The 18,976-nt window shown below is 39.3% G+C and overlaps 23 non-coding genes across 23 annotated transcripts; all 23 read right to left on the minus strand.

Annotated features, from left to right (window-relative positions):
- Positions 1-26: 26 nt before the first annotated feature.
- LOC141307351 (5S ribosomal RNA) lies at positions 27-145 on the minus strand. Its single transcript, XR_012346310.1, has one exon. It is a non-coding gene; the product is annotated as a 5S ribosomal RNA (ribosomal RNA).
- Positions 146-229: 84 nt separating this feature from the next.
- Positions 230-348, minus strand: LOC141307362 (5S ribosomal RNA). The gene has a single exon (XR_012346321.1). It is a non-coding gene; the product is annotated as a 5S ribosomal RNA (ribosomal RNA).
- A 753-nt stretch (positions 349-1,101) lies between these two features.
- LOC141307384 (5S ribosomal RNA) lies at positions 1,102-1,220 on the minus strand. Its single transcript, XR_012346343.1, has one exon. It is a non-coding gene; the product is annotated as a 5S ribosomal RNA (ribosomal RNA).
- An 84-nt stretch (positions 1,221-1,304) lies between these two features.
- Positions 1,305-1,423, minus strand: LOC141307395 (5S ribosomal RNA). The gene has a single exon (XR_012346354.1). It is a non-coding gene; the product is annotated as a 5S ribosomal RNA (ribosomal RNA).
- A 753-nt stretch (positions 1,424-2,176) lies between these two features.
- LOC141318850 (5S ribosomal RNA) lies at positions 2,177-2,295 on the minus strand. Its single transcript, XR_012353142.1, has one exon. It is a non-coding gene; the product is annotated as a 5S ribosomal RNA (ribosomal RNA).
- Positions 2,296-3,048: 753 nt separating this feature from the next.
- Positions 3,049-3,167, minus strand: LOC141307406 (5S ribosomal RNA). The gene has a single exon (XR_012346365.1). It is a non-coding gene; the product is annotated as a 5S ribosomal RNA (ribosomal RNA).
- Positions 3,168-3,251: 84 nt separating this feature from the next.
- On the minus strand, positions 3,252-3,370 carry LOC141307417 (5S ribosomal RNA). Its single transcript, XR_012346376.1, has one exon. It is a non-coding gene; the product is annotated as a 5S ribosomal RNA (ribosomal RNA).
- A 753-nt stretch (positions 3,371-4,123) lies between these two features.
- Positions 4,124-4,242, minus strand: LOC141307428 (5S ribosomal RNA). Its single transcript, XR_012346387.1, has one exon. It is a non-coding gene; the product is annotated as a 5S ribosomal RNA (ribosomal RNA).
- Positions 4,243-4,326: 84 nt separating this feature from the next.
- LOC141307439 (5S ribosomal RNA) lies at positions 4,327-4,445 on the minus strand. Its single transcript, XR_012346398.1, has one exon. It is a non-coding gene; the product is annotated as a 5S ribosomal RNA (ribosomal RNA).
- Positions 4,446-5,198: 753 nt separating this feature from the next.
- LOC141307450 (5S ribosomal RNA) lies at positions 5,199-5,317 on the minus strand. The gene has a single exon (XR_012346409.1). It is a non-coding gene; the product is annotated as a 5S ribosomal RNA (ribosomal RNA).
- An 84-nt stretch (positions 5,318-5,401) lies between these two features.
- On the minus strand, positions 5,402-5,520 carry LOC141307462 (5S ribosomal RNA). The gene has a single exon (XR_012346420.1). It is a non-coding gene; the product is annotated as a 5S ribosomal RNA (ribosomal RNA).
- Positions 5,521-6,273: 753 nt separating this feature from the next.
- On the minus strand, positions 6,274-6,392 carry LOC141307473 (5S ribosomal RNA). Its single transcript, XR_012346431.1, has one exon. It is a non-coding gene; the product is annotated as a 5S ribosomal RNA (ribosomal RNA).
- An 84-nt stretch (positions 6,393-6,476) lies between these two features.
- LOC141307484 (5S ribosomal RNA) lies at positions 6,477-6,595 on the minus strand. Its single transcript, XR_012346442.1, has one exon. It is a non-coding gene; the product is annotated as a 5S ribosomal RNA (ribosomal RNA).
- A 753-nt stretch (positions 6,596-7,348) lies between these two features.
- Positions 7,349-7,467, minus strand: LOC141307506 (5S ribosomal RNA). Its single transcript, XR_012346464.1, has one exon. It is a non-coding gene; the product is annotated as a 5S ribosomal RNA (ribosomal RNA).
- An 84-nt stretch (positions 7,468-7,551) lies between these two features.
- On the minus strand, positions 7,552-7,670 carry LOC141307517 (5S ribosomal RNA). The gene has a single exon (XR_012346475.1). It is a non-coding gene; the product is annotated as a 5S ribosomal RNA (ribosomal RNA).
- Positions 7,671-8,423: 753 nt separating this feature from the next.
- On the minus strand, positions 8,424-8,542 carry LOC141307528 (5S ribosomal RNA). The gene has a single exon (XR_012346486.1). It is a non-coding gene; the product is annotated as a 5S ribosomal RNA (ribosomal RNA).
- A 6,398-nt stretch (positions 8,543-14,940) lies between these two features.
- Positions 14,941-15,059, minus strand: LOC141307539 (5S ribosomal RNA). Its single transcript, XR_012346497.1, has one exon. It is a non-coding gene; the product is annotated as a 5S ribosomal RNA (ribosomal RNA).
- Positions 15,060-15,143: 84 nt separating this feature from the next.
- On the minus strand, positions 15,144-15,262 carry LOC141307550 (5S ribosomal RNA). Its single transcript, XR_012346508.1, has one exon. It is a non-coding gene; the product is annotated as a 5S ribosomal RNA (ribosomal RNA).
- Positions 15,263-16,015: 753 nt separating this feature from the next.
- On the minus strand, positions 16,016-16,134 carry LOC141319002 (5S ribosomal RNA). Its single transcript, XR_012353283.1, has one exon. It is a non-coding gene; the product is annotated as a 5S ribosomal RNA (ribosomal RNA).
- A 753-nt stretch (positions 16,135-16,887) lies between these two features.
- LOC141295988 (5S ribosomal RNA) lies at positions 16,888-17,006 on the minus strand. The gene has a single exon (XR_012341173.1). It is a non-coding gene; the product is annotated as a 5S ribosomal RNA (ribosomal RNA).
- A 753-nt stretch (positions 17,007-17,759) lies between these two features.
- On the minus strand, positions 17,760-17,878 carry LOC141307572 (5S ribosomal RNA). The gene has a single exon (XR_012346530.1). It is a non-coding gene; the product is annotated as a 5S ribosomal RNA (ribosomal RNA).
- Positions 17,879-17,962: 84 nt separating this feature from the next.
- LOC141307583 (5S ribosomal RNA) lies at positions 17,963-18,081 on the minus strand. Its single transcript, XR_012346541.1, has one exon. It is a non-coding gene; the product is annotated as a 5S ribosomal RNA (ribosomal RNA).
- A 753-nt stretch (positions 18,082-18,834) lies between these two features.
- Positions 18,835-18,953, minus strand: LOC141307594 (5S ribosomal RNA). The gene has a single exon (XR_012346552.1). It is a non-coding gene; the product is annotated as a 5S ribosomal RNA (ribosomal RNA).
- Positions 18,954-18,976: the final 23 nt, after the last annotated feature.

Raw genomic sequence — 18,976 nt, forward strand, 5'->3', positions numbered from 1 at the left:
TATATAAATAGTGAAGAAAAGGCAAAAGCTTACAGCACCTGGTATTCCCAGGCGGTCTCCCATCCAAGTACTAAGCAGGCCCGACGCTGCTTAGCTTCCGAGATCAGACGAGATCGGGCGCTCTCAGCGCGGTATGGCCGTAAGCGAGGGCTGCTCCAAAAAGTGGGCCATTTAAAGATCAGCCTCCATAAAAGCCAGCATATTATATAAATAGTGAAGAAAAGGCAAAAGCTTACAGCACCTGGTATTCCCAGGCGGTCTCCCATCCAAGTACTAAGCAGGCCCGACGCTGCTTAGCTTCCGAGATCAGACGAGATCGGGCGCTCTCAGCGCGGTATGGCCGTAAGCGAGGGCTGCTCCAAACAGTGGGCTATTTAAAGATCAGCCTCCGTAAAAGCCAGCATATTATATAAATAGTGAAGAAAAGGCAAAAGCTTACAGCACCTGGTATTCCCAGGCGGTCTCCCATCCAAGTGTAACAATCGGCCTTATCAGCCGAGTTACAAGACTAAAATGGGGTCAGATTTAACTGTGAGAGATGACTAGTGGTTAAAAGAATGAGACATAAAAGAAGATTGGTTTAAATAGATTTGGTTTATTTACAAGGTTCACATAAAAGACTTTAAAACAACACGATAAAACGAGGTAAACGCTGTTAAAAGAATACAGTTCATTTGTCCATACCCTAAAAACAGTCCAAGAATCCCAGTGTGTTGATAAGTCCAATGTGAGTGTCCACCGGTGTATATACAATCCACAGAAAGTGTAATCCAAAGTTTGCAGGTGGTGAATGGAAAGGTGAGCTCTAAAATTAGCAACTCCTCAATCCAACAGTTTGGTGACTGTCCTTTGTTTGTCATGCTGCTCTCTTATACAGTTGTACTTCCTGCTTCCTGTCATGTGTCTAGTCACATGGTAGGCCAACCATCCATTTTTTAAAGACACACACTCACTTAAAATGTTAAGAGTAATAAAATGGCCTAAAAAACATGTAAAACACTTAAAACTCTATAATACATTTAAATGATTGTAATAAATAGAGCGGTAAAACACGTCTTTCTAAAAGCCAGCATATTATATAAATAGTGAAGAAAAGGCAAAAGCTTACAGCACCTGGTATTCCCAGGCGGTCTCCCATCCAAGTACTAAGCAGGCCCGACGCTGCTTAGCTTCCGAGATCAGACGAGATCGGGCGCTCTCAGCGCGGTATGGCCGTAAGCGAGGGCTGCTCCAAAAAGTGGGCCATTTAAAGATCAGCCTCCGTAAAAGCCAGCATATTATATAAATAGTGAAGAAAAGGCAAAAGCTTACAGCACCTGGTATTCCCAGGCGGTCTCCCATCCAAGTACTAAGCAGGCCCGACGCTGCTTAGCTTCCGAGATCAGACGAGATCGGGCGCTCTCAGCGCGGTATGGCCGTAAGCGAGGGCTGCTCCAAACAGTGGGCTATTTAAAGATCAGCCTCCGTAAAAGCCAGCATATTATATAAATAGTGAAGAAAAGGCAAAAGCTTACAGCACCTGGTATTCCCAGGCGGTCTCCCATCCAAGTGTAACAATCGGCCTTATCAGCCGAGTTACAAGACTAAAATGGGGTCAGATTTAACTGTGAGAGATGACTAGTGGTTAAAAGAATGAGACATAAAAGAAGATTGGTTTAAATAGATTTGGTTTATTTACAAGGTTCACATAAAAGACTTTAAAACAACACGATAAAACGAGGTAAACGCTGTTAAAAGAATACAGTTCATTTGTCCATACCCTAAAAACAGTCCAAGAATCCCAGTGTGTTGATAAGTCCAATGTGAGTGTCCACCGGTGTATATACAATCCACAGAAAGTGTAATCCAAAGTTTGCAGGTGGTGAATGGAAAGGTGAGCTCTAAAATTAGCAACTCCTCAATCCAACAGTTTGGTGACTGTCCTTTGTTTGTCATGCTGCTCTCTTATACAGTTGTACTTCCTGCTTCCTGTCATGTGTCTAGTCACATGGCAGGCCAACCATCCATTTTTTAAAGACACACACTCACTTAAAATGTTAAGAGTAATAAAATGGCCTAAAAAACATGTAAAACACTTAAAACTCTATAATACATTTAAATGATTGTAATAAATAGAGCGGTAAAACACGTCTTTCTAAAAGCCAGCATATTATATAAATAGTGAAGAAAAGGCAAAAGCTTACAGCACCTGGTATTCCCAGGCGGGCTCCCTTCCAAGTACTAAGCAGGCCCGACGCTGCTTAGCTTCCGAGATCAGACGAGATCGGGCGCTCTCAGCGCGGTATGGCCGTAAGCGAGGGCTGCTCCAAAAAGTGGGCCATTTAAAGATCAGCCTCCGTAAAAGCCAGCATATTATATAAATAGTGAAGAAAAGGCAAAAGCTTACAGCACCTGGTATTGCCAGGCGGTCTCCCATCCAAGTGTAACAATCGGCCTTATCAGCCGAGTTACAAGACTAAAATGGGGTCAGATTTAACTGTGAGAGATGACTAGTGGTTAAAAGAATGAGACATAAAAGAAGATTGGTTTAAATAGATTTAGTTTATTTACAAGGTTCACATAAAAGACTTTAAAACAACACGATAAAACGAGGTAAACGCTGTTAAAAGAATACAGTTCATTTGTCCATACCCTAAAAACAGTCCAAGAATCCCAGTGTGTTGATAAGTCCAATGTGAGTGTCCACCGGTGTATATACAATCCACAGAAAATGTAATCCAAAGTTTGCAGGTGGTGAATGGAAAGGTGAGCTCTAAAATTAGCAACTCCTCAATCCAACAGTTTGGTGACTGTCCTTTGTTTGTCATGCTGCTCTCTTATACAGTTGTACTTCCTGCTTCCTGTCATGTGTCTAGTCACATGGCAGGCCAACCATCCATTTTTTAAAGACACACACTCACTTAAAATGTTAAGAGTAATAAAATGGCCTAAAAAACATGTAAAACACTTAAAACTCTATAATACATTTAAATGATTGTAATAAATAGAGCGGTAAAACACGTCTTTCTAAAAGCCAGCATATTATATAAATAGTGAAGAAAAGGCAAAAGCTTACAGCACCTGGTATTCCCAGGCGGTCTCCCATCCAAGTACTAAGCAGGCCCGACGCTGCTTAGCTTCCGAGATCAGACGAGATCGGGCGCTCTCAGCGCGGTATGGCCGTAAGCGAGGGCTGCTCCAAAAAGTGGGCCATTTAAAGATCAGCCTCCGTAAAAGCCAGCATATTATATAAATAGTGAAGAAAAGGCAAAAGCTTACAGCACCTGGTATTCCCAGGCGGTCTCCCATCCAAGTACTAAGCAGGCCCGACGCTGCTTAGCTTCCGAGATCAGACGAGATCGGGCGCTCTCAGCGCGGTATGGCCGTAAGCGAGGGCTGCTCCAAAAAGTGGGCTATTTAAAGATCAGCCTCCGTAAAAGCCAGCATATTATATAAATAGTGAAGAAAAGGCAAAAGCTTACAGCACCTGGTATTGCCAGGCGGTCTCCCATCCAAGTGTAACAATCGGCCTTATCAGCCGTGTTACAAGACTAAAATGGGGTCAGATTTAACTGTGAGAGATGACTAGTGGTTAAAAGAATGAGACATAAAAGAAGATTGGTTTAAATAGATTTGGTTTATTTACAAGGTTCACATAAAAGACTTTAAAACAACACGATAAAACGAGGTAAACGATGTTAAAAGAATACAGTTCATTTGTCCATACCCTAAAAACAGTCCAAGAATCCCAGTGTGTTGATAAGTCCAATGTGAGTGTCCACCGGTGTATATACAATCCACAGAAAGTGTAATCCAAAGTTTGCAGGTGGTGAATGGAAAGGTGAGCTCTAAAATTAGCAACTCCTCAATCCAACAGTTTGGTGACTGTCCTTTGTTTGTCATGCTGCTCTCTTATACAGTTGTACTTCCTGCTTCCTGTCATGTGTCTAGTCACATGGCAGGCCAACCATCCATTTTTTAAAGACACACACTCACTTAAAATGTTAAGAGTAATAAAATGGCCTAAAAAACATGTAAAACACTTAAAACTCTATAATACATTTAAATGATTGTAATAAATAGAGCGGTAAAACACGTCTTTCTAAAAGCCAGCATATTATATAAATAGTGAAGAAAAGGCAAAAGCTTACAGCACCTGGTATTCCCAGGCGGTCTCCCATCCAAGTACTAAGCAGGCCCGACGCTGCTTAGCTTCCGAGATCAGACGAGATCGGGCGCTCTCAGCGCGGTATGGCCGTAAGCGAGGGCTGCTCCAAAAAGTGGGCCATTTAAAGATCAGCCTCCGTAAAAGCCAGCATATTATATAAATAGTGAAGAAAAGGCAAAAGCTTACAGCACCTGGTATTCCCAGGCGGTCTCCCATCCAAGTACTAAGCAGGCCCGACGCTGCTTAGCTTCCGAGATCAGACGAGATCGGGCGCTCTCAGCGCGGTATGGCCGTAAGCGAGGGCTGCTCCAAAAAGTGGGCTATTTAAAGATCAGCCTCCGTAAAAGCCAGCATATTATATAAATAGTGAAGAAAAGGCAAAAGCTTATAGCACCTGGTATTCCCAGGCGGTCTCCCATCCAAGTGTAACAATCGGCCTTATCAGCCGAGTTACAAGACTAAAATGGGGTCAGATTTAACTGTGAGAGATGACTAGTGGTTAAAAGAATGAGACATAAAAGAAGATTGGTTTAAATAGATTTGGTTTATTTACAAGGTTCACATAAAAGACTTTAAAACAACACGATAAAACGAGGTAAACGCTGTTAAAAGAATACAGTTCATTTGTCCATACCCTAAAAACAGTCCAAGAATCCCAGTGTGTTGATAAGTCCAATGTGAGTGTCCACCGGTGTATATACAATCCACAGAAAGTGTAATCCAAAGTTTGCAGGTGGTGAATGGAAAGGTGAGCTCTAAAATTAGCAACTCCTCAATCCAACAGTTTGGTGACTGTCCTTTGTTTGTCATGCTGCTCTCTTATACAGTTGTACTTCCTGCTTCCTGTCATGTGTCTAGTCACATGGTAGGCCAACCATCCATTTTTTAAAGACACACACTCACTTAAAATGTTAAGAGTAATAAAATGGCCTAAAAAACATGTAAAACACTTAAAACTCTATAATACATTTAAATGATTGTAATAAATAGAGCGGTAAAACACGTCTTTCTAAAAGCCAGCATATTATATAAATAGTGAAGAAAAGGCAAAAGCTTACAGCACCTGGTATTCCCAGGCGGTCTCCCATCCAAGTACTAAGCAGGCCCGACGCTGCTTAGCTTCCGAGATCAGACGAGATCGGGCGCTCTCAGCGCGGTATGGCCGTAAGCGAGGGCTGCTCCAAAAAGTGGGCCATTTAAAGATCAGCCTCCGTAAAAGCCAGCATATTATATAAATAGTGAAGAAAAGGCAAAAGCTTACAGCACCTGGTATTCCCAGGCGGTCTCCCATCCAAGTACTAAGCAGGCCCGACGCTGCTTAGCTTCCGAGATCAGACGAGATCGGGCGCTCTCAGCGCGGTATGGCCGTAAGCGAGGGCTGCTCCAAACAGTGGGCTATTTAAAGATCAGCCTCCGTAAAAGCCAGCATATTATATAAATAGTGAAGAAAAGGCAAAAGCTTACAGCACCTGGTATTCCCAGGCGGTCTCCCATCCAAGTGTAACAATCGGCCTTATCAGCCGAGTTACAAGACTAAAATGGGGTCAGATTTAACTGTGAGAGATGACTAGTGGTTAAAAGAATGAGACATAAAAGAAGATTGGTTTAAATAGATTTGGTTTATTTACAAGGTTCACATAAAAGACTTTAAAACAACACGATAAAACGAGGTAAACGCTGTTAAAAGAATACAGTTCATTTGTCCATACCCTAAAAACAGTCCAAGAATCCCAGTGTGTTGATAAGTCCAATGTGAGTGTCCACCGGTGTATAAACAATCCACAGAAAGTGTAATCCAAAGTTTGCAGGTGGTGAATGGAAAGGTGAGCTCTAAAATTAGCAACTCCTCAATCCAACAGTTTGGTGACTGTCCTTTGTTTGTCATGCTGCTCTCTTATACAGTTGTACTTCCTGCTTCCTGTCATGTGTCTAGTCACATGGCAGGCCAACCATCCATTTTTTAAAGACACACACTCACTTAAAATGTTAAGAGTAATAAAATGGCCTAAAAAACATGTAAAACACTTGAAACTCTATAATACATTTAAATGATTGTAATAAATAGAGCGGTAAAACACGTCTTTCTAAAAGCCAGCATATTATATAAATAGTGAAGAAAAGGCAAAAGCTTACAGCACCTGGTATTCCCAGGCGGTCTCCCATCCAAGTACTAAGCAGGCCCGACGCTGCTTAGCTTCCGAGATCAGACGAGATCGGGCGCTCTCAGCGCGGTATGGCCGTAAGCGAGGGCTGCTCCAAAAAGTGGGCCATTTAAAGATCAGCCTCCATAAAAGCCAGCATATTATATAAATAGTGAAGAAAAGGCAAAAGCTTACAGCACCTGGTATTCCCAGGCGGTCTCCCATCCAAGTACTAAGCAGGCCCGACGCTGCTTAGCTTCCGAGATCAGACGAGATCGGGCGCTCTCAGCGCGGTATGGCCGTAAGCGAGGGCTGCTCCAAACAGTGGGCTATTTAAAGATCAGCCTCCGTAAAAGCCAGCATATTATATAAATAGTGAAGAAAAGGCAAAAGCTTACAGCACCTGGTATTCCCAGGCGGTCTCCCATCCAAGTGTAACAATCGGCCTTATCAGCCGAGTTACAAGACTAAAATGGGGTCAGATTTAACTGTGAGAGATGACTAGTGGTTAAAAGAATGAGACATAAAAGAAGATTGGTTTAAATAGATTTGGTTTATTTACAAGGTTCACATAAAAGACTTTAAAACAACACGATAAAACGAGGTAAACGCTGTTAAAAGAATACAGTTCATTTGTCCATACCCTAAAAACAGTCCAAGAATCCCAGTGTGTTGATAAGTCCAATGTGAGTGTCCACCGGTGTATATACAATCCACAGAAAGTGTAATCCAAAGTTTGCAGGTGGTGAATGGAAAGGTGAGCTCTAAAATTAGCAACTCCTCAATCCAACAGTTTGGTGACTGTCCTTTGTTTGTCATGCTGCTCTCTTATACAGTTGTACTTCCTGCTTCCTGTCATGTGTCTAGTCACATGGTAGGCCAACCATCCATTTTTTAAAGACACACACTCACTTAAAATGTTAAGAGTAATAAAATGGCCTAAAAAACATGTAAAACACTTAAAACTCTATAATACATTTAAATGATTGTAATAAATAGAGCGGTAAAACACGTCTTTCTAAAAGCCAGCATATTATATAAATAGTGAAGAAAAGGCAAAAGCTTACAGCACCTGGTATTCCCAGGCGGTCTCCCATCCAAGTACTAAGCAGGCCCGACGCTGCTTAGCTTCCGAGATCAGACGAGATCGGGCGCTCTCAGCGCGGTATGGCCGTAAGCGAGGGCTGCTCCAAAAAGTGGGCCATTTAAAGATCAGCCTCCGTAAAAGCCAGCATATTATATAAATAGTGAAGAAAAGGCAAAAGCTTACAGCACCTGGTATTCCCAGGCGGTCTCCCATCCAAGTACTAAGCAGGCCCGACGCTGCTTAGCTTCCGAGATCAGACGAGATCGGGCGCTCTCAGCGCGGTATGGCCGTAAGCGAGGGCTGCTCCAAACAGTGGGCTATTTAAAGATCAGCCTCCGTAAAAGCCAGCATATTATATAAATAGTGAAGAAAAGGCAAAAGCTTACAGCACCTGGTATTCCCAGGCGGTCTCCCATCCAAGTGTAACAATCGGCCTTATCAGCCGAGTTACAAGACTAAAATGGGGTCAGATTTAACTGTGAGAGATGACTAGTGGTTAAAAGAATGAGACATAAAAGAAGATTGGTTTAAATAGATTTGGTTTATTTACAAGGTTCACATAAAAGACTTTAAAACAACACGATAAAACGAGGTAAACGCTGTTAAAAGAATACAGTTCATTTGTCCATACCCTAAAAACAGTCCAAGAATCCCAGTGTGTTGATAAGTCCAATGTGAGTGTCCACCGGTGTATATACAATCCACAGAAAGTGTAATCCAAAGTTTGCAGGTGGTGAATGGAAAGGTGAGCTCTAAAATTAGCAACTCCTCAATCCAACAGTTTGGTGACTGTCCTTTGTTTGTCATGCTGCTCTCTTATACAGTTGTACTTCCTGCTTCCTGTCATGTGTCTAGTCACATGGCAGGCCAACCATCCATTTTTTAAAGACACACACTCACTTAAAATGTTAAGAGTAATAAAATGGCCTAAAAAACATGTAAAACACTTAAAACTCTATAATACATTTAAATGATTGTAATAAATAGAGCGGTAAAACACGTCTTTCTAAAAGCCAGCATATTATATAAATAGTGAAGAAAAGGCAAAAGCTTACAGCACCTGGTATTCCCAGGCGGTCTCCCATCCAAGTACTAAGCAGGCCCGACGCTGCTTAGCTTCCGAGATCAGACGAGATCGGGCGCTCTCAGCGCGGTATGGCCGTAAGCGAGGGCTGCTCCAAAAAGTGGGCTATTTAAAGATCAGCCTCCGTAAAAGCCAGCATATTATATAAATAGTGAAGAAAAGGCAAAAGCTTACAGCACCTGGTATTGCCAGGCGGTCTCCCATCCAAGTGTAACAATCGGCCTTATCAGCCGTGTTACAAGACTAAAATGGGGTCAGATTTAACTGTGAGAGATGACTAGTGGTTAAAAGAATGAGACATAAAAGAAGATTGGTTTAAATAGATTTGGTTTATTTACAAGGTTCACATAAAAGACTTTAAAACAACACGATAAAACGAGGTAAACGATGTTAAAAGAATACAGTTCATTTGTCCATACCCTAAAAACAGTCCAAGAATCCCAGTGTGTTGATAAGTCCAATGTGAGTGTCCACCGGTGTATATACAATCCACAGAAAGTGTAATCCAAAGTTTGCAGGTGGTGAATGGAAAGGTGAGCTCTAAAATTAGCAACTCCTCAATCCAACAGTTTGGTGACTGTCCTTTGTTTGTCATGCTGCTCTCTTATACAGTTGTACTTTCTGCTTTCTGTCATGTGTCTAGTCACATGGCAGGCCAACCATCCATTTTTTAAAGACACACACTCACTTAAAATGTTAAGAGTAATAAAATGGCCTAAAAAACATGTAAAACACTTAAAACTCTATAATACATTTAAATGATTGTAATAAATAGAGCGGTAAAACACGTCTTTCTAAAAGCCAGCATATTATATAAATAGTGAAGAAAAGGCAAAAGCTTACAGCACCTGGTATTCCCAGGCAGTCTCCCATCCAAGTACTAAGCAGGCCCGACGCTGCTTAGCTTCCGAGATCAGACGAGATTTTTTTTTTTTTTTTTTTTATTTATTTAAAAAAACATATTACATCACAAAAAGTACAAAATACATTTCACATTTTTTACATATGCAGATATGTACATTAATTCATTCATATTTCTGCCATTTCCATTGCAAACTATTTTCTGAATACTCTACCAATGTGTTTCCTTTTACAAACGTTTCAGTAAAATCATCCTCTCTGTCACTCATTAGAAAATATTTCCATATTAAATTCACAGAGTTTTCCATTTTGTTTTTAAACAAAACCCATACATCAACTTTCCTTTTTTCATATTTTGATACATTTCTTCTTAGCCATATTACATTCTTTGCAATTGTTGTCAATAAAGTAAAGACATTCACATTACAACCTTTACCATTGTACCCAAATAAAACCATTTTTTCCCAAGCATTTTGTGTCATATTCTCATTATATTTTTCTTTCAGCATGGATTTTACAATTTTTTTCATTCTTCCCATAAAATCATCCAATTCTTCACAATAAAAAAATAGATGTAATAGACCTTCATCACTTTTCATGCATACCTTACACCTTGCATCTTTTCCTATCCCAATTTTACACAACCTCATTTCTGTTAAAATACCATTATGTCTTAATAAGAAATTAAAATCTTCTAAAATTGGATCCATATATTTCATTCCCACATTTTTCCAAATATCTATTTCATCTACATCATATCTTTCTTTCCAATAGCTGTTTGCCACAGGTTTAGCAAAAGCCCTTTCCCTAAAAACCAAATAAAAATCTTTTACTTTACATTCAAAAAAACACTTATTTTCACCATTTGTCTTTTTTAAATATAGCTCAGGCATGCCTTCATTCTCATCCTTTTCATTTTTTTCAATCCTTTCCACCCATCCTGTTGGTATTGCTTTCTTTAATTCATCGAACTGTTTTATCAGTGTTCCTTTTGTCACATTCCTTTCTATTTCAAAAATTGCATCCATAATTGCTTGTACTGGAAGATAACCATTTATTACTTCATATAAAATGTCTTTGACTTGTCTTACTCCTCCATCCCACCATTTCTTATAGTAAATTACATTCCCTTCATTTGTAACATTCGAGTTTAAAAACAGAGGTTGTTCTAACAGTTGCATTCTTCCTTTTGGTAAAATTAATACTTTATCTAAGAAAGATGACCAGGTTTCTAAAACTTCTTTATAAAAATTTGGTAGACCCATTAACATATATTTTTTTGTCTTCATCCACAGTGCATTCCATCCCATGCTAAAATTACTAAATTTCTTTAAAAAATATTCCATTACATTTTTCCACATTGCCTTTCTCTTAACATCCATAAACCTTTTCACCAATTTAACTCTTAATGTTTTCATTCTTAACATTGGATCTAATAGCCCTAGTCCTCCTACATCAGTTCCACCAATAAGCGTATCATATGCAATTTTTGCTCTTCCCTTTCCCCATAAAAAATTTAAAACACTTTCTTTTATTCTTTTAAAAAACTCATAAGGCAATGGAGTTACACTCAGCACATACCAAATCTTAGAAAGCATTAAAGCATTTATCACTAATACCTTTCCCTTTAATGTTAAATTTCTTAATTTCCAAAATCTCAATCTTTGTTCCATTCCTTTTAATGCTCCCTCCCAATTAAAAACATCAGCTTTATTAAAATCCATACCCATCCAAATTCCTAAAAGTTTTATATGTTCTCCTTCTTCTTTAAAATGCATGTGCTGAGGTAATGTTTCCACATTCCCAATTCTCATACACAAGCTCTTTTCAATATTGACCTTAGCTCCAGACCCTTTACAATATTTCTCCACAATCCCCATTGCCTTAACAACACTTTGAATGTCTTCAACCAACAATGTTGTGTCATCTGCGTATTGGTAGATTGGCTCCTGTATATTACTTCCCTCTATTCTAATACCCTTTATCTCTGTATCTGCTTTTATTGCTAATCCCAAAGGTTCTGCTACTAGTGAATAAAGTAAAGCAGATAAAGGACATCCTTGCCTTATAGACCTTGTTAGTTGAAAACATTCTGATAAAAACCCATTGCATTTAATACACGTAAAAATATTAGAATAAAAGATCATAATCCACTTTCTAAAATTTTTCCCAAATCCAAATTCTTTGATAACATTTAGTAAATATCCATGCTCCACTCTATCAAAGGCTTTTTCTAAATCCAAACTTATTAAATATCCCTTCTTATTTTTTTCCTTCATATAAAACATTGTGTCTCTTATACTTTGAACAATATCTAGAATATCTTTATTTTGTATTCCATATGCCTGGGTAGTACTTATTATTTTAGGTAAAACTGTCCTTAATCTATTTGCTAACACCTTTGCTAAAATTTTGAAATCTGTATTTAGCATTGTTAAAGGCCTGTAATTCTTAAGATCATTAGGATTTCCTCTTTTTTTATAAATCATTTTAATCATTCCTATCTTCATTCTTTCACTTAACTCCTCTTTTTTAAAAATCTCATCATATACTTCTTTTAAAATTGGGACTAATATTTCTCTAAAATTCTTATAAAACTCGTTTGTTAACCCATCTATACCTGGGCTCTTTCCCAACGTTAACTGCTTTATTGCTGTGTCAATTTCCTCTTCTGTTATCTCATCATCACATAAAACCTTATCTTCCGTAGAGACCTTTACTTTTATTTGATTTAAAAAGAAATCTTCTTCTATTTTATCAACCCCTTGTCTCTTAAACATGTCTTCATAAAAATTCTTAATTACCAATAAAATCTCTTTTGTTCCTTGCTTTATGTCTCCATTTTTATCTAACACCTCCTTCATTAAATCTGCTCTTTGTCTATTTTTTTCTAAATCAAAAAAAAAAAAATTTGTGCATCTTTCCCCCTCCACAACATATTTTGCTTTACTTCTAATGATCGCCCCCTTACATTTTTCATCTTCAATTTCCCTTAATTTTTCTCGTAAAATTAAGATTTTACCTATGTCTTCTTCATTTAGATTTTGCTCCTGTCTTTTTTCTTCTTTATCTATCTCTTTTCTTATCTCAGTTTCCTTTCTGATGTTAGCTTTTTTTAACAATTTACAAAATTGTATTGATAAACTCTTTATATCCAATTTCACGTTATCCCACCATATTCTTTTCTCTTCTGCGTAAATCTTATTTAATTTACTAACTTCTAATAGTTGTTTAATTCTTTCTTTGTAAGATTCTTCTTTTAAAATTGTTGCATTTAAGACCCACACCCCTGATCCTCTCTCCACTCTTACACAATCTAAAGTCATACATAAAAGAAAATGATCACTATACCCTACTTCCTTATAAAATACATTTTGGATATTTCCCTCCATTTCCTCCTTACATAAAACGTAATCAATTCTACTTTGTTTTATCTTATTCATTACCACTTGCACTCTTGAAAATTTTCTCTTTTTCCTATTTCTTTCCCGCCATATATCTATTAGATTACATTCCTTCATTATTTTCACCAATTCCTCTCTCCCTTTGTCTGTCTTAAAAACCATTTCACTTGCCAAATCCAATTCTGTAAAGACAGTATTGAAATCACCCATTAAAATAACATTCTGCCATGTTTTTAAATTAATATTCACTTTTTTAAAAAAATCTACTTTTCCCTTTTCTTCATTTGGTGCATGAATATTATAGATAATAAAAAACTCTTTTCCTTTTTCTATTTTCACCGCCATACTTTTTCCCACTCCATCATCCAATATTACTTGTTCTTTTTCACATACTCCTCTTTTAATTAGAACTGCAACCCCACAACCTACTTTATCATTTCCATTATTAAAATATATATTTCCATCCCATTTTGTTTCAAACCTTTTAACACTTTCATTTTTCCAATTTGTTTCCTGCAACACAATGACATCGGTATTTTTACATAAAACCTTCATCTTTTCAAATTTCTCCATATTCAGCAAACCCCTAGCATTCCATGACACAATTTTTAAAAACATAAAAAAACATACATTGAAAAATAAATCACAAAAACCAAACATTTTTTTTCTATTCTCCCTCCTCCTCCTCCATTAATGCTTGAAATCTATTTTCCCATAAAGTTTTTTCTTTACTCTGTTCTTTTTTTTTCTCAAGTCTCTTCTTCTTAGCAACTTCTAGATTTGGTATTACCTTAGTGATCCGTCTTCTTATAGTCTCTCTTCTATCCATTCTGAAGTCCATTTTCTCCCCTTCTTTCTTCTCCTCAGTTCTCTCTTTCTTTTCTTCCTCGTTACCTTTTGCATGTTGTTCCTCCATTTCTTCCAGTGCTCCTTGTGATATATTCAGTGGTGTCCATATTCCTTCGTCCATTGCTGCTTCTTGTCCATCCTCTTCCATCTCCTGATTCTTCTCATTGGTCTTTTTATTCCCTTCATTTTCTTTTGCAGTCTCTCCAGCATTTCCAAGTTCCGTCTCTTCCACCATTTGCCCACCCACATCTTCCAAATCTGTATTTTGCGTTCCATCCAAATCTGCTATCCAACACTCACATCTTGCCATCACTTTTCTGCACTCCGGGCACTTCACCGCATCACAGTCCCTTGCGAAATGCCCCTGTTCATCGCACTGATAGCACTTGAACTCTGGGCAGTTTTTGAACACGTGTCCAGGATTCATGCACAATCGACAGGTTTTAACCTGCCGATCATGCATAATCCGGAAGTACTGCGATCCTTCCTCCGTGTCAAATTTTGTGCTGTATGGCAAGGATATGACTTCTTTTGGGAATTTCACCCTTAGGTACCTTGTACCGTCTGCTATATCGGTGCCCGGATACATTCTTCTTTTGATTTCAGATGCAGGTGTCACTCCCCAATTATGTAATTTTTCCAAAATATCAGAATCAGCAATGTAGGCGGGCAAATGTATGAAAGAAACAACATACTCTCTTGTTTGTAATTTCCTTATCTCACACAGTTTTCCTTTTATCATCAAAAAATCCTCCAAGTCCTCGCATACATCCGTATTCGTCAGTGTGATTTCATACTCCTTTCCATGTCTGGGTCTCACTGCCAGTATCTTCCCCCCTCCAACTTTTCCGTTCACTGCTTTAATTATATCTTCAGCCCTCGCATCTCTCAGTTCTGTCAAATCCACTATCACTGTAGCCTCTTTCGAGTAAATCCTCTTATTATAATCCATACGTAGATGTCCAACTTGTTGTCCTTTATCCATTCCTTTGTTCAGTAACTCTCGTCTTTCTCCTGTCATATCCGTACCGTTAGCTGGTAATCCATCCATTGTAAAAAGTGCGTGAAGAAAAAAAAAAAAACTACTCCCCAGACAGCAAACTGCTGCTGGGAAGTGTGAAAACTAACAAAAACTCACTCAAAAATAAAAAATCTTAATTAACAAAACCCACTAAACAAAACAAAAAATAAGGTGAGCCTCTCTCACCAACTGCTTCCTAATGCTGCCACGTCACTTCCTGAACTGCTCAGTAGCGCCCTCAGGTGGCGGTATGGCCATAAGCGAGGGCTGCTCCAAAAAGTGGGCCATTTAAAGATCAGCCTCCGTAAAAGCCAGCATATTATATAAATAGTGAAGAAAAGGCAAAAGCTTACAGCACCTGGTATTCCCAGGCGGTCTCCCATCCAAGTACTAAGCAGGCCCGACGCTGCTTAGCTTCCGAGATCAGACGAGATCGGGCGCTCTCAGCGCGGTATGGCCGTAAGCGAGGGCTGCTCCAAAAAGTGGGCCATTTAAAGATCAGCCTCCGTAAAAGCCAGCATATTATATAAATAGTGAAGAAAAGGCAAAAGCTTACAGCACCTGGTATTCCCAGGCGGTCTCCCATCCAAGTACTAAGCAGGCCCGACGCTGCTTAGCTTCCGAGATCAGACGAGATCGGGCGCTCTCAGCGCGGTATGGCCGTAAGCGAGGGCTGCTCCAAAAAGTGGGCTATTTAAAGATCAGCCTCCGTAAAAGCCAGCATATTATATAAATAGTGAAGAAAAGGCAAAAGCTTATAGCACCTGGTATTCCCAGGCGGTCTCCCATCCAAGTGTAACAATCGGCCTTATCAGCCGAGTTACAAGACTAAAATGGGGTCAGATTTAACTGTGAGAGATGACTAGTGGTTAAAAGAATGAGACATAAAAGAAGATTGGTTTAAATAGATTTGGTTTATTTACAAGGTTCACATAAAAGACTTTAAAACAACACGATAAAACGAGGTAAACGCTGTTAAAAGAATACAGTTCATTTGTCCATACCCTAAAAACAGTCCAAGAATCCCAGTGTGTTGATAAGTCCAATGTGAGTGTCCACCGGTGTATATACAATCCACAGAAAGTGTAATCCAAAGTTTGCAGGTGGTGAATGGAAAGGTGAGCTCTAAAATTAGCAACTCCTCAGTCCAACAGTTTGGTGACTGTCCTTTGTTTGTCATGCTGCTCTCTTATACAGTTGTACTTCCTGCTTCCTGTCATGTGTCTAGTCACATGGCAGGCCAACCATCCATTTTTTAAAGACACACACTCACTTAAAATGTTAAGAGTAATAAAATGGCCTAAAAAACATGTAAAACACTTAAAACTCTATAATACATTTAAATGATTGTAATAAATAGAGCGGTAAAACACGTCTTTCTAAAAGCCAGCATATTATATAAATAGTGAAGAAAAGGCAAAAGCTTACAGCACCTGGTATTCCCAGGCAGTCTCCCATCCAAGTACTAAGCAGGCCCGACGGTGCTTAGCTTCCGAGATCAGACGAGATCGGGCGCTCTCAGCGCGGTATGGCCGTAAGCGAGGGCTGCTCCAAAAAGTGGGCCATTTAAAGATCAGCCTCCGTAAAAGCCAGCATATTATATAAATAGTGAAGAAAAGGCAAAAGCTTACAGCACCTGGTATTCCCAGGCGGTCTCCCATCCAAGTGTAACAATCGGCCTTATCAGCCGAGTTACAAGACTAAAATGGGATTAGATTTAACTGTGAGAGGTGACTAGTGGTTAAAAGAATGAGACATAAAAGAAGATTGGTTTAAATAGATTTGGTTTATTTACAAGGTTCACATAAAAGACTTTAAAACAACACGATAAAACGAGGTAAACGCTGTTAAAAGAATACAGTTCATTTGTCCATACCCTAAAAACAGTCCAAGAATCCCAGTGTGTTGATAAGTCCAATGTGAGTGTCCACCGGTGTATATACAATCCACAGAAAGTGTAATCCAAAGTTTGCAGGTGGTGAATGGAAAGGTGAGCTCTAAAATTAGCAACTCCTCAATCCAACAGTTTGGTGACTGTCCTTTGTTTGTCATGCTGCTCTCTTATACAGTTGTACTTCCTGCTTCCTGTCATGTGTCTAGTCACATGGCAGGCCAACCATCCATTTTTTAAAGACACACACTCACTTAAAATGTTAAGAGTAATAAAATGGCCTAAAAAACATGTAAAACACTTAAAACTCTATAATACATTTAAATGATTGTAATAAATAGAGCGGTAAAACACGTCTTTCTAAAAGCCAGCATATTATATAAATAGTGAAGAAAAGGCAAAAGCTTACAGCACCTGGTATTCCCAGGCGGTCTCCCATCCAAGTACTAAGCAGGCCCGACGCTGCTTAACTTCCGAGATCAGACGAGATCGGGCGCTCTCAGCGCGGTATGGCCGTAAGCGAGGGCTGCTCCAAAAAGTGGGCTATTTAAAGATCAGCCTCCGTAAAAGCCAGCATATTATATAAATAGTGAAGAAAAGGCAAAAGCTTACAGCACCTGGTATTCCCAGGCGGTCTCCCATCCAAGTGTAACAATCGGCCTTATCAGCCGAGTTACAAGACTAAAATGGGGTCAGATTTAACTGTGAGAGATGACTAGTGGTTAAAAGAATGTGACATAAAAGAAGATTGGTTTAAATAGATTTGGTTTATTTACAAGGTTCACATAAAAGACTTTAAAACAACACGATAAAACGAGGTAAACGCTGTTAAAAGAATACAGTTCATTTGTCCATACCCTAAAAACAGTCCAAGAATCCCAGTGTGTTGATAAGTCCAATGTGAGTGTCCACCGGTGTATAAACAATCCACAGAAAGTGTAATCCAAAGTTTGCAGGTGGTGAATGGAAAGGTGAGCTCTAAAATTAGCAACTCCTCAATCCAACAGTTTGGTGACTGTCCTTTGTTTGTCATGCTGCTCTCTTATACAGTTGTACTTCCTGCTTCCTGTCATGTGTCTAGTCACATGGCAGGCCAACCATCCATTTTTTAAAGACACACACTCACTTAAAATGTTAAGAGTAATAAAATGGCCTAAAAAACATGTAAAACACTTGAAACTCTATAATACATTTAAATGATTGTAATAAATAGAGCGGTAAAACACGTCTTTCTAAAAGCCAGCATATTATATAAATAGTGAAGAAAAGGCAAAAGCTTACAGCACCTGGTATTCCCAGGCGGTCTCCCATCCAAGTACTAAGCAGGCCCGACGCTGCTTAGCTTCCGAGATCAGACGAGATCGGGCGCTCTCAGCGCGGTATGGCCGTAAGCGAGGGCTGCTCCAAAAAGTGGGCCATTTAAAGATCAGCCTCCGTAAAAGCCAGCATATTATATAAATAGTGAAGAAAAGGCAAAAGCTTACAGCACCTGGTATTCCCAGGCGGTCTCCCATCCAAGTACTAAGCAGGCCCGACGCTGCTTAGCTTCCGAGATCAGACGAGATCGGGCGCTCTCAGCGCGGTATGGCCGTAAGCGAGGGCTGCTCCAAACAGTGGGCTATTTAAAGATCAGCCTCCGTAAAAGCCAGCATATTATATAAATAGTGAAGAAAAGGCAAAAGCTTACAGCACCTGGTATTCCCAGGCGGTCTCCCATCCAAGTGTAACAATCGGCCTTATCAGCCGAGTTACAAGACTAAAATGGGGTCAGATTTAACTGTGAGAGATGACTAGTGGTTAAAAGAATGAGACATAAAAGAAGATTGGTTTAAATAGATTTGGTTTATTTACAAGGTTCACATAAAAGACTTTAAAACAACACGATAAAACGAGGTAAACGCTGTTAAAAGAATACAGTTCATTTGTCCATACCCTAAAAACAGTCCAAGAATCCCAGTGTGTTGATAAGTCCAATGTGAGTGTCCACCGGTGTATATACAATCCACAGAAAGTGTAATCCAAAGTTTGCAGGTGGTGAATGGAAAGGTGAGCTCTAAAATTAGCAACTCCTCAATCCAACAGTTTGGTGACTGTCCTTTGTTTGTCATGCTGCTCTCTTATACAGTTGTACTTCCTGCTTCCTGTCATGTGTCTAGTCACATGGTAGGCCAACCATCCATTTTTTAAAGACACACACTCACTTAAAATGTTAAGAGTAATAAAATGGCCTAAAAAACATGTAAAACACTTAAAACTCTATAATACATTTAAATGATTGTAATAAATAGAGCGGTAAAACACGTCTTTCTAAAAGCCAGCATATTATATAAATAGTGAAGAAAAGGCAAAAGCTTACAGCACCTGGTATTCCCAGGCGGTCTCCCATCCAAGTACTAAGCAGGCCCGACGCTGCTTAGCTTCCGAGATCAGACGAGATCGGGCGCTCTCAGCGCGGTATGGCCGTAAGCGAGGGCTGCTCCAAAAAGTGGGC

This window comes from Garra rufa, chromosome 1 (genome assembly GCF_049309525.1).
Source record: "Garra rufa chromosome 1, GarRuf1.0, whole genome shotgun sequence".
NCBI lineage: Eukaryota > Metazoa > Chordata > Actinopteri > Cypriniformes > Cyprinidae > Garra > Garra rufa.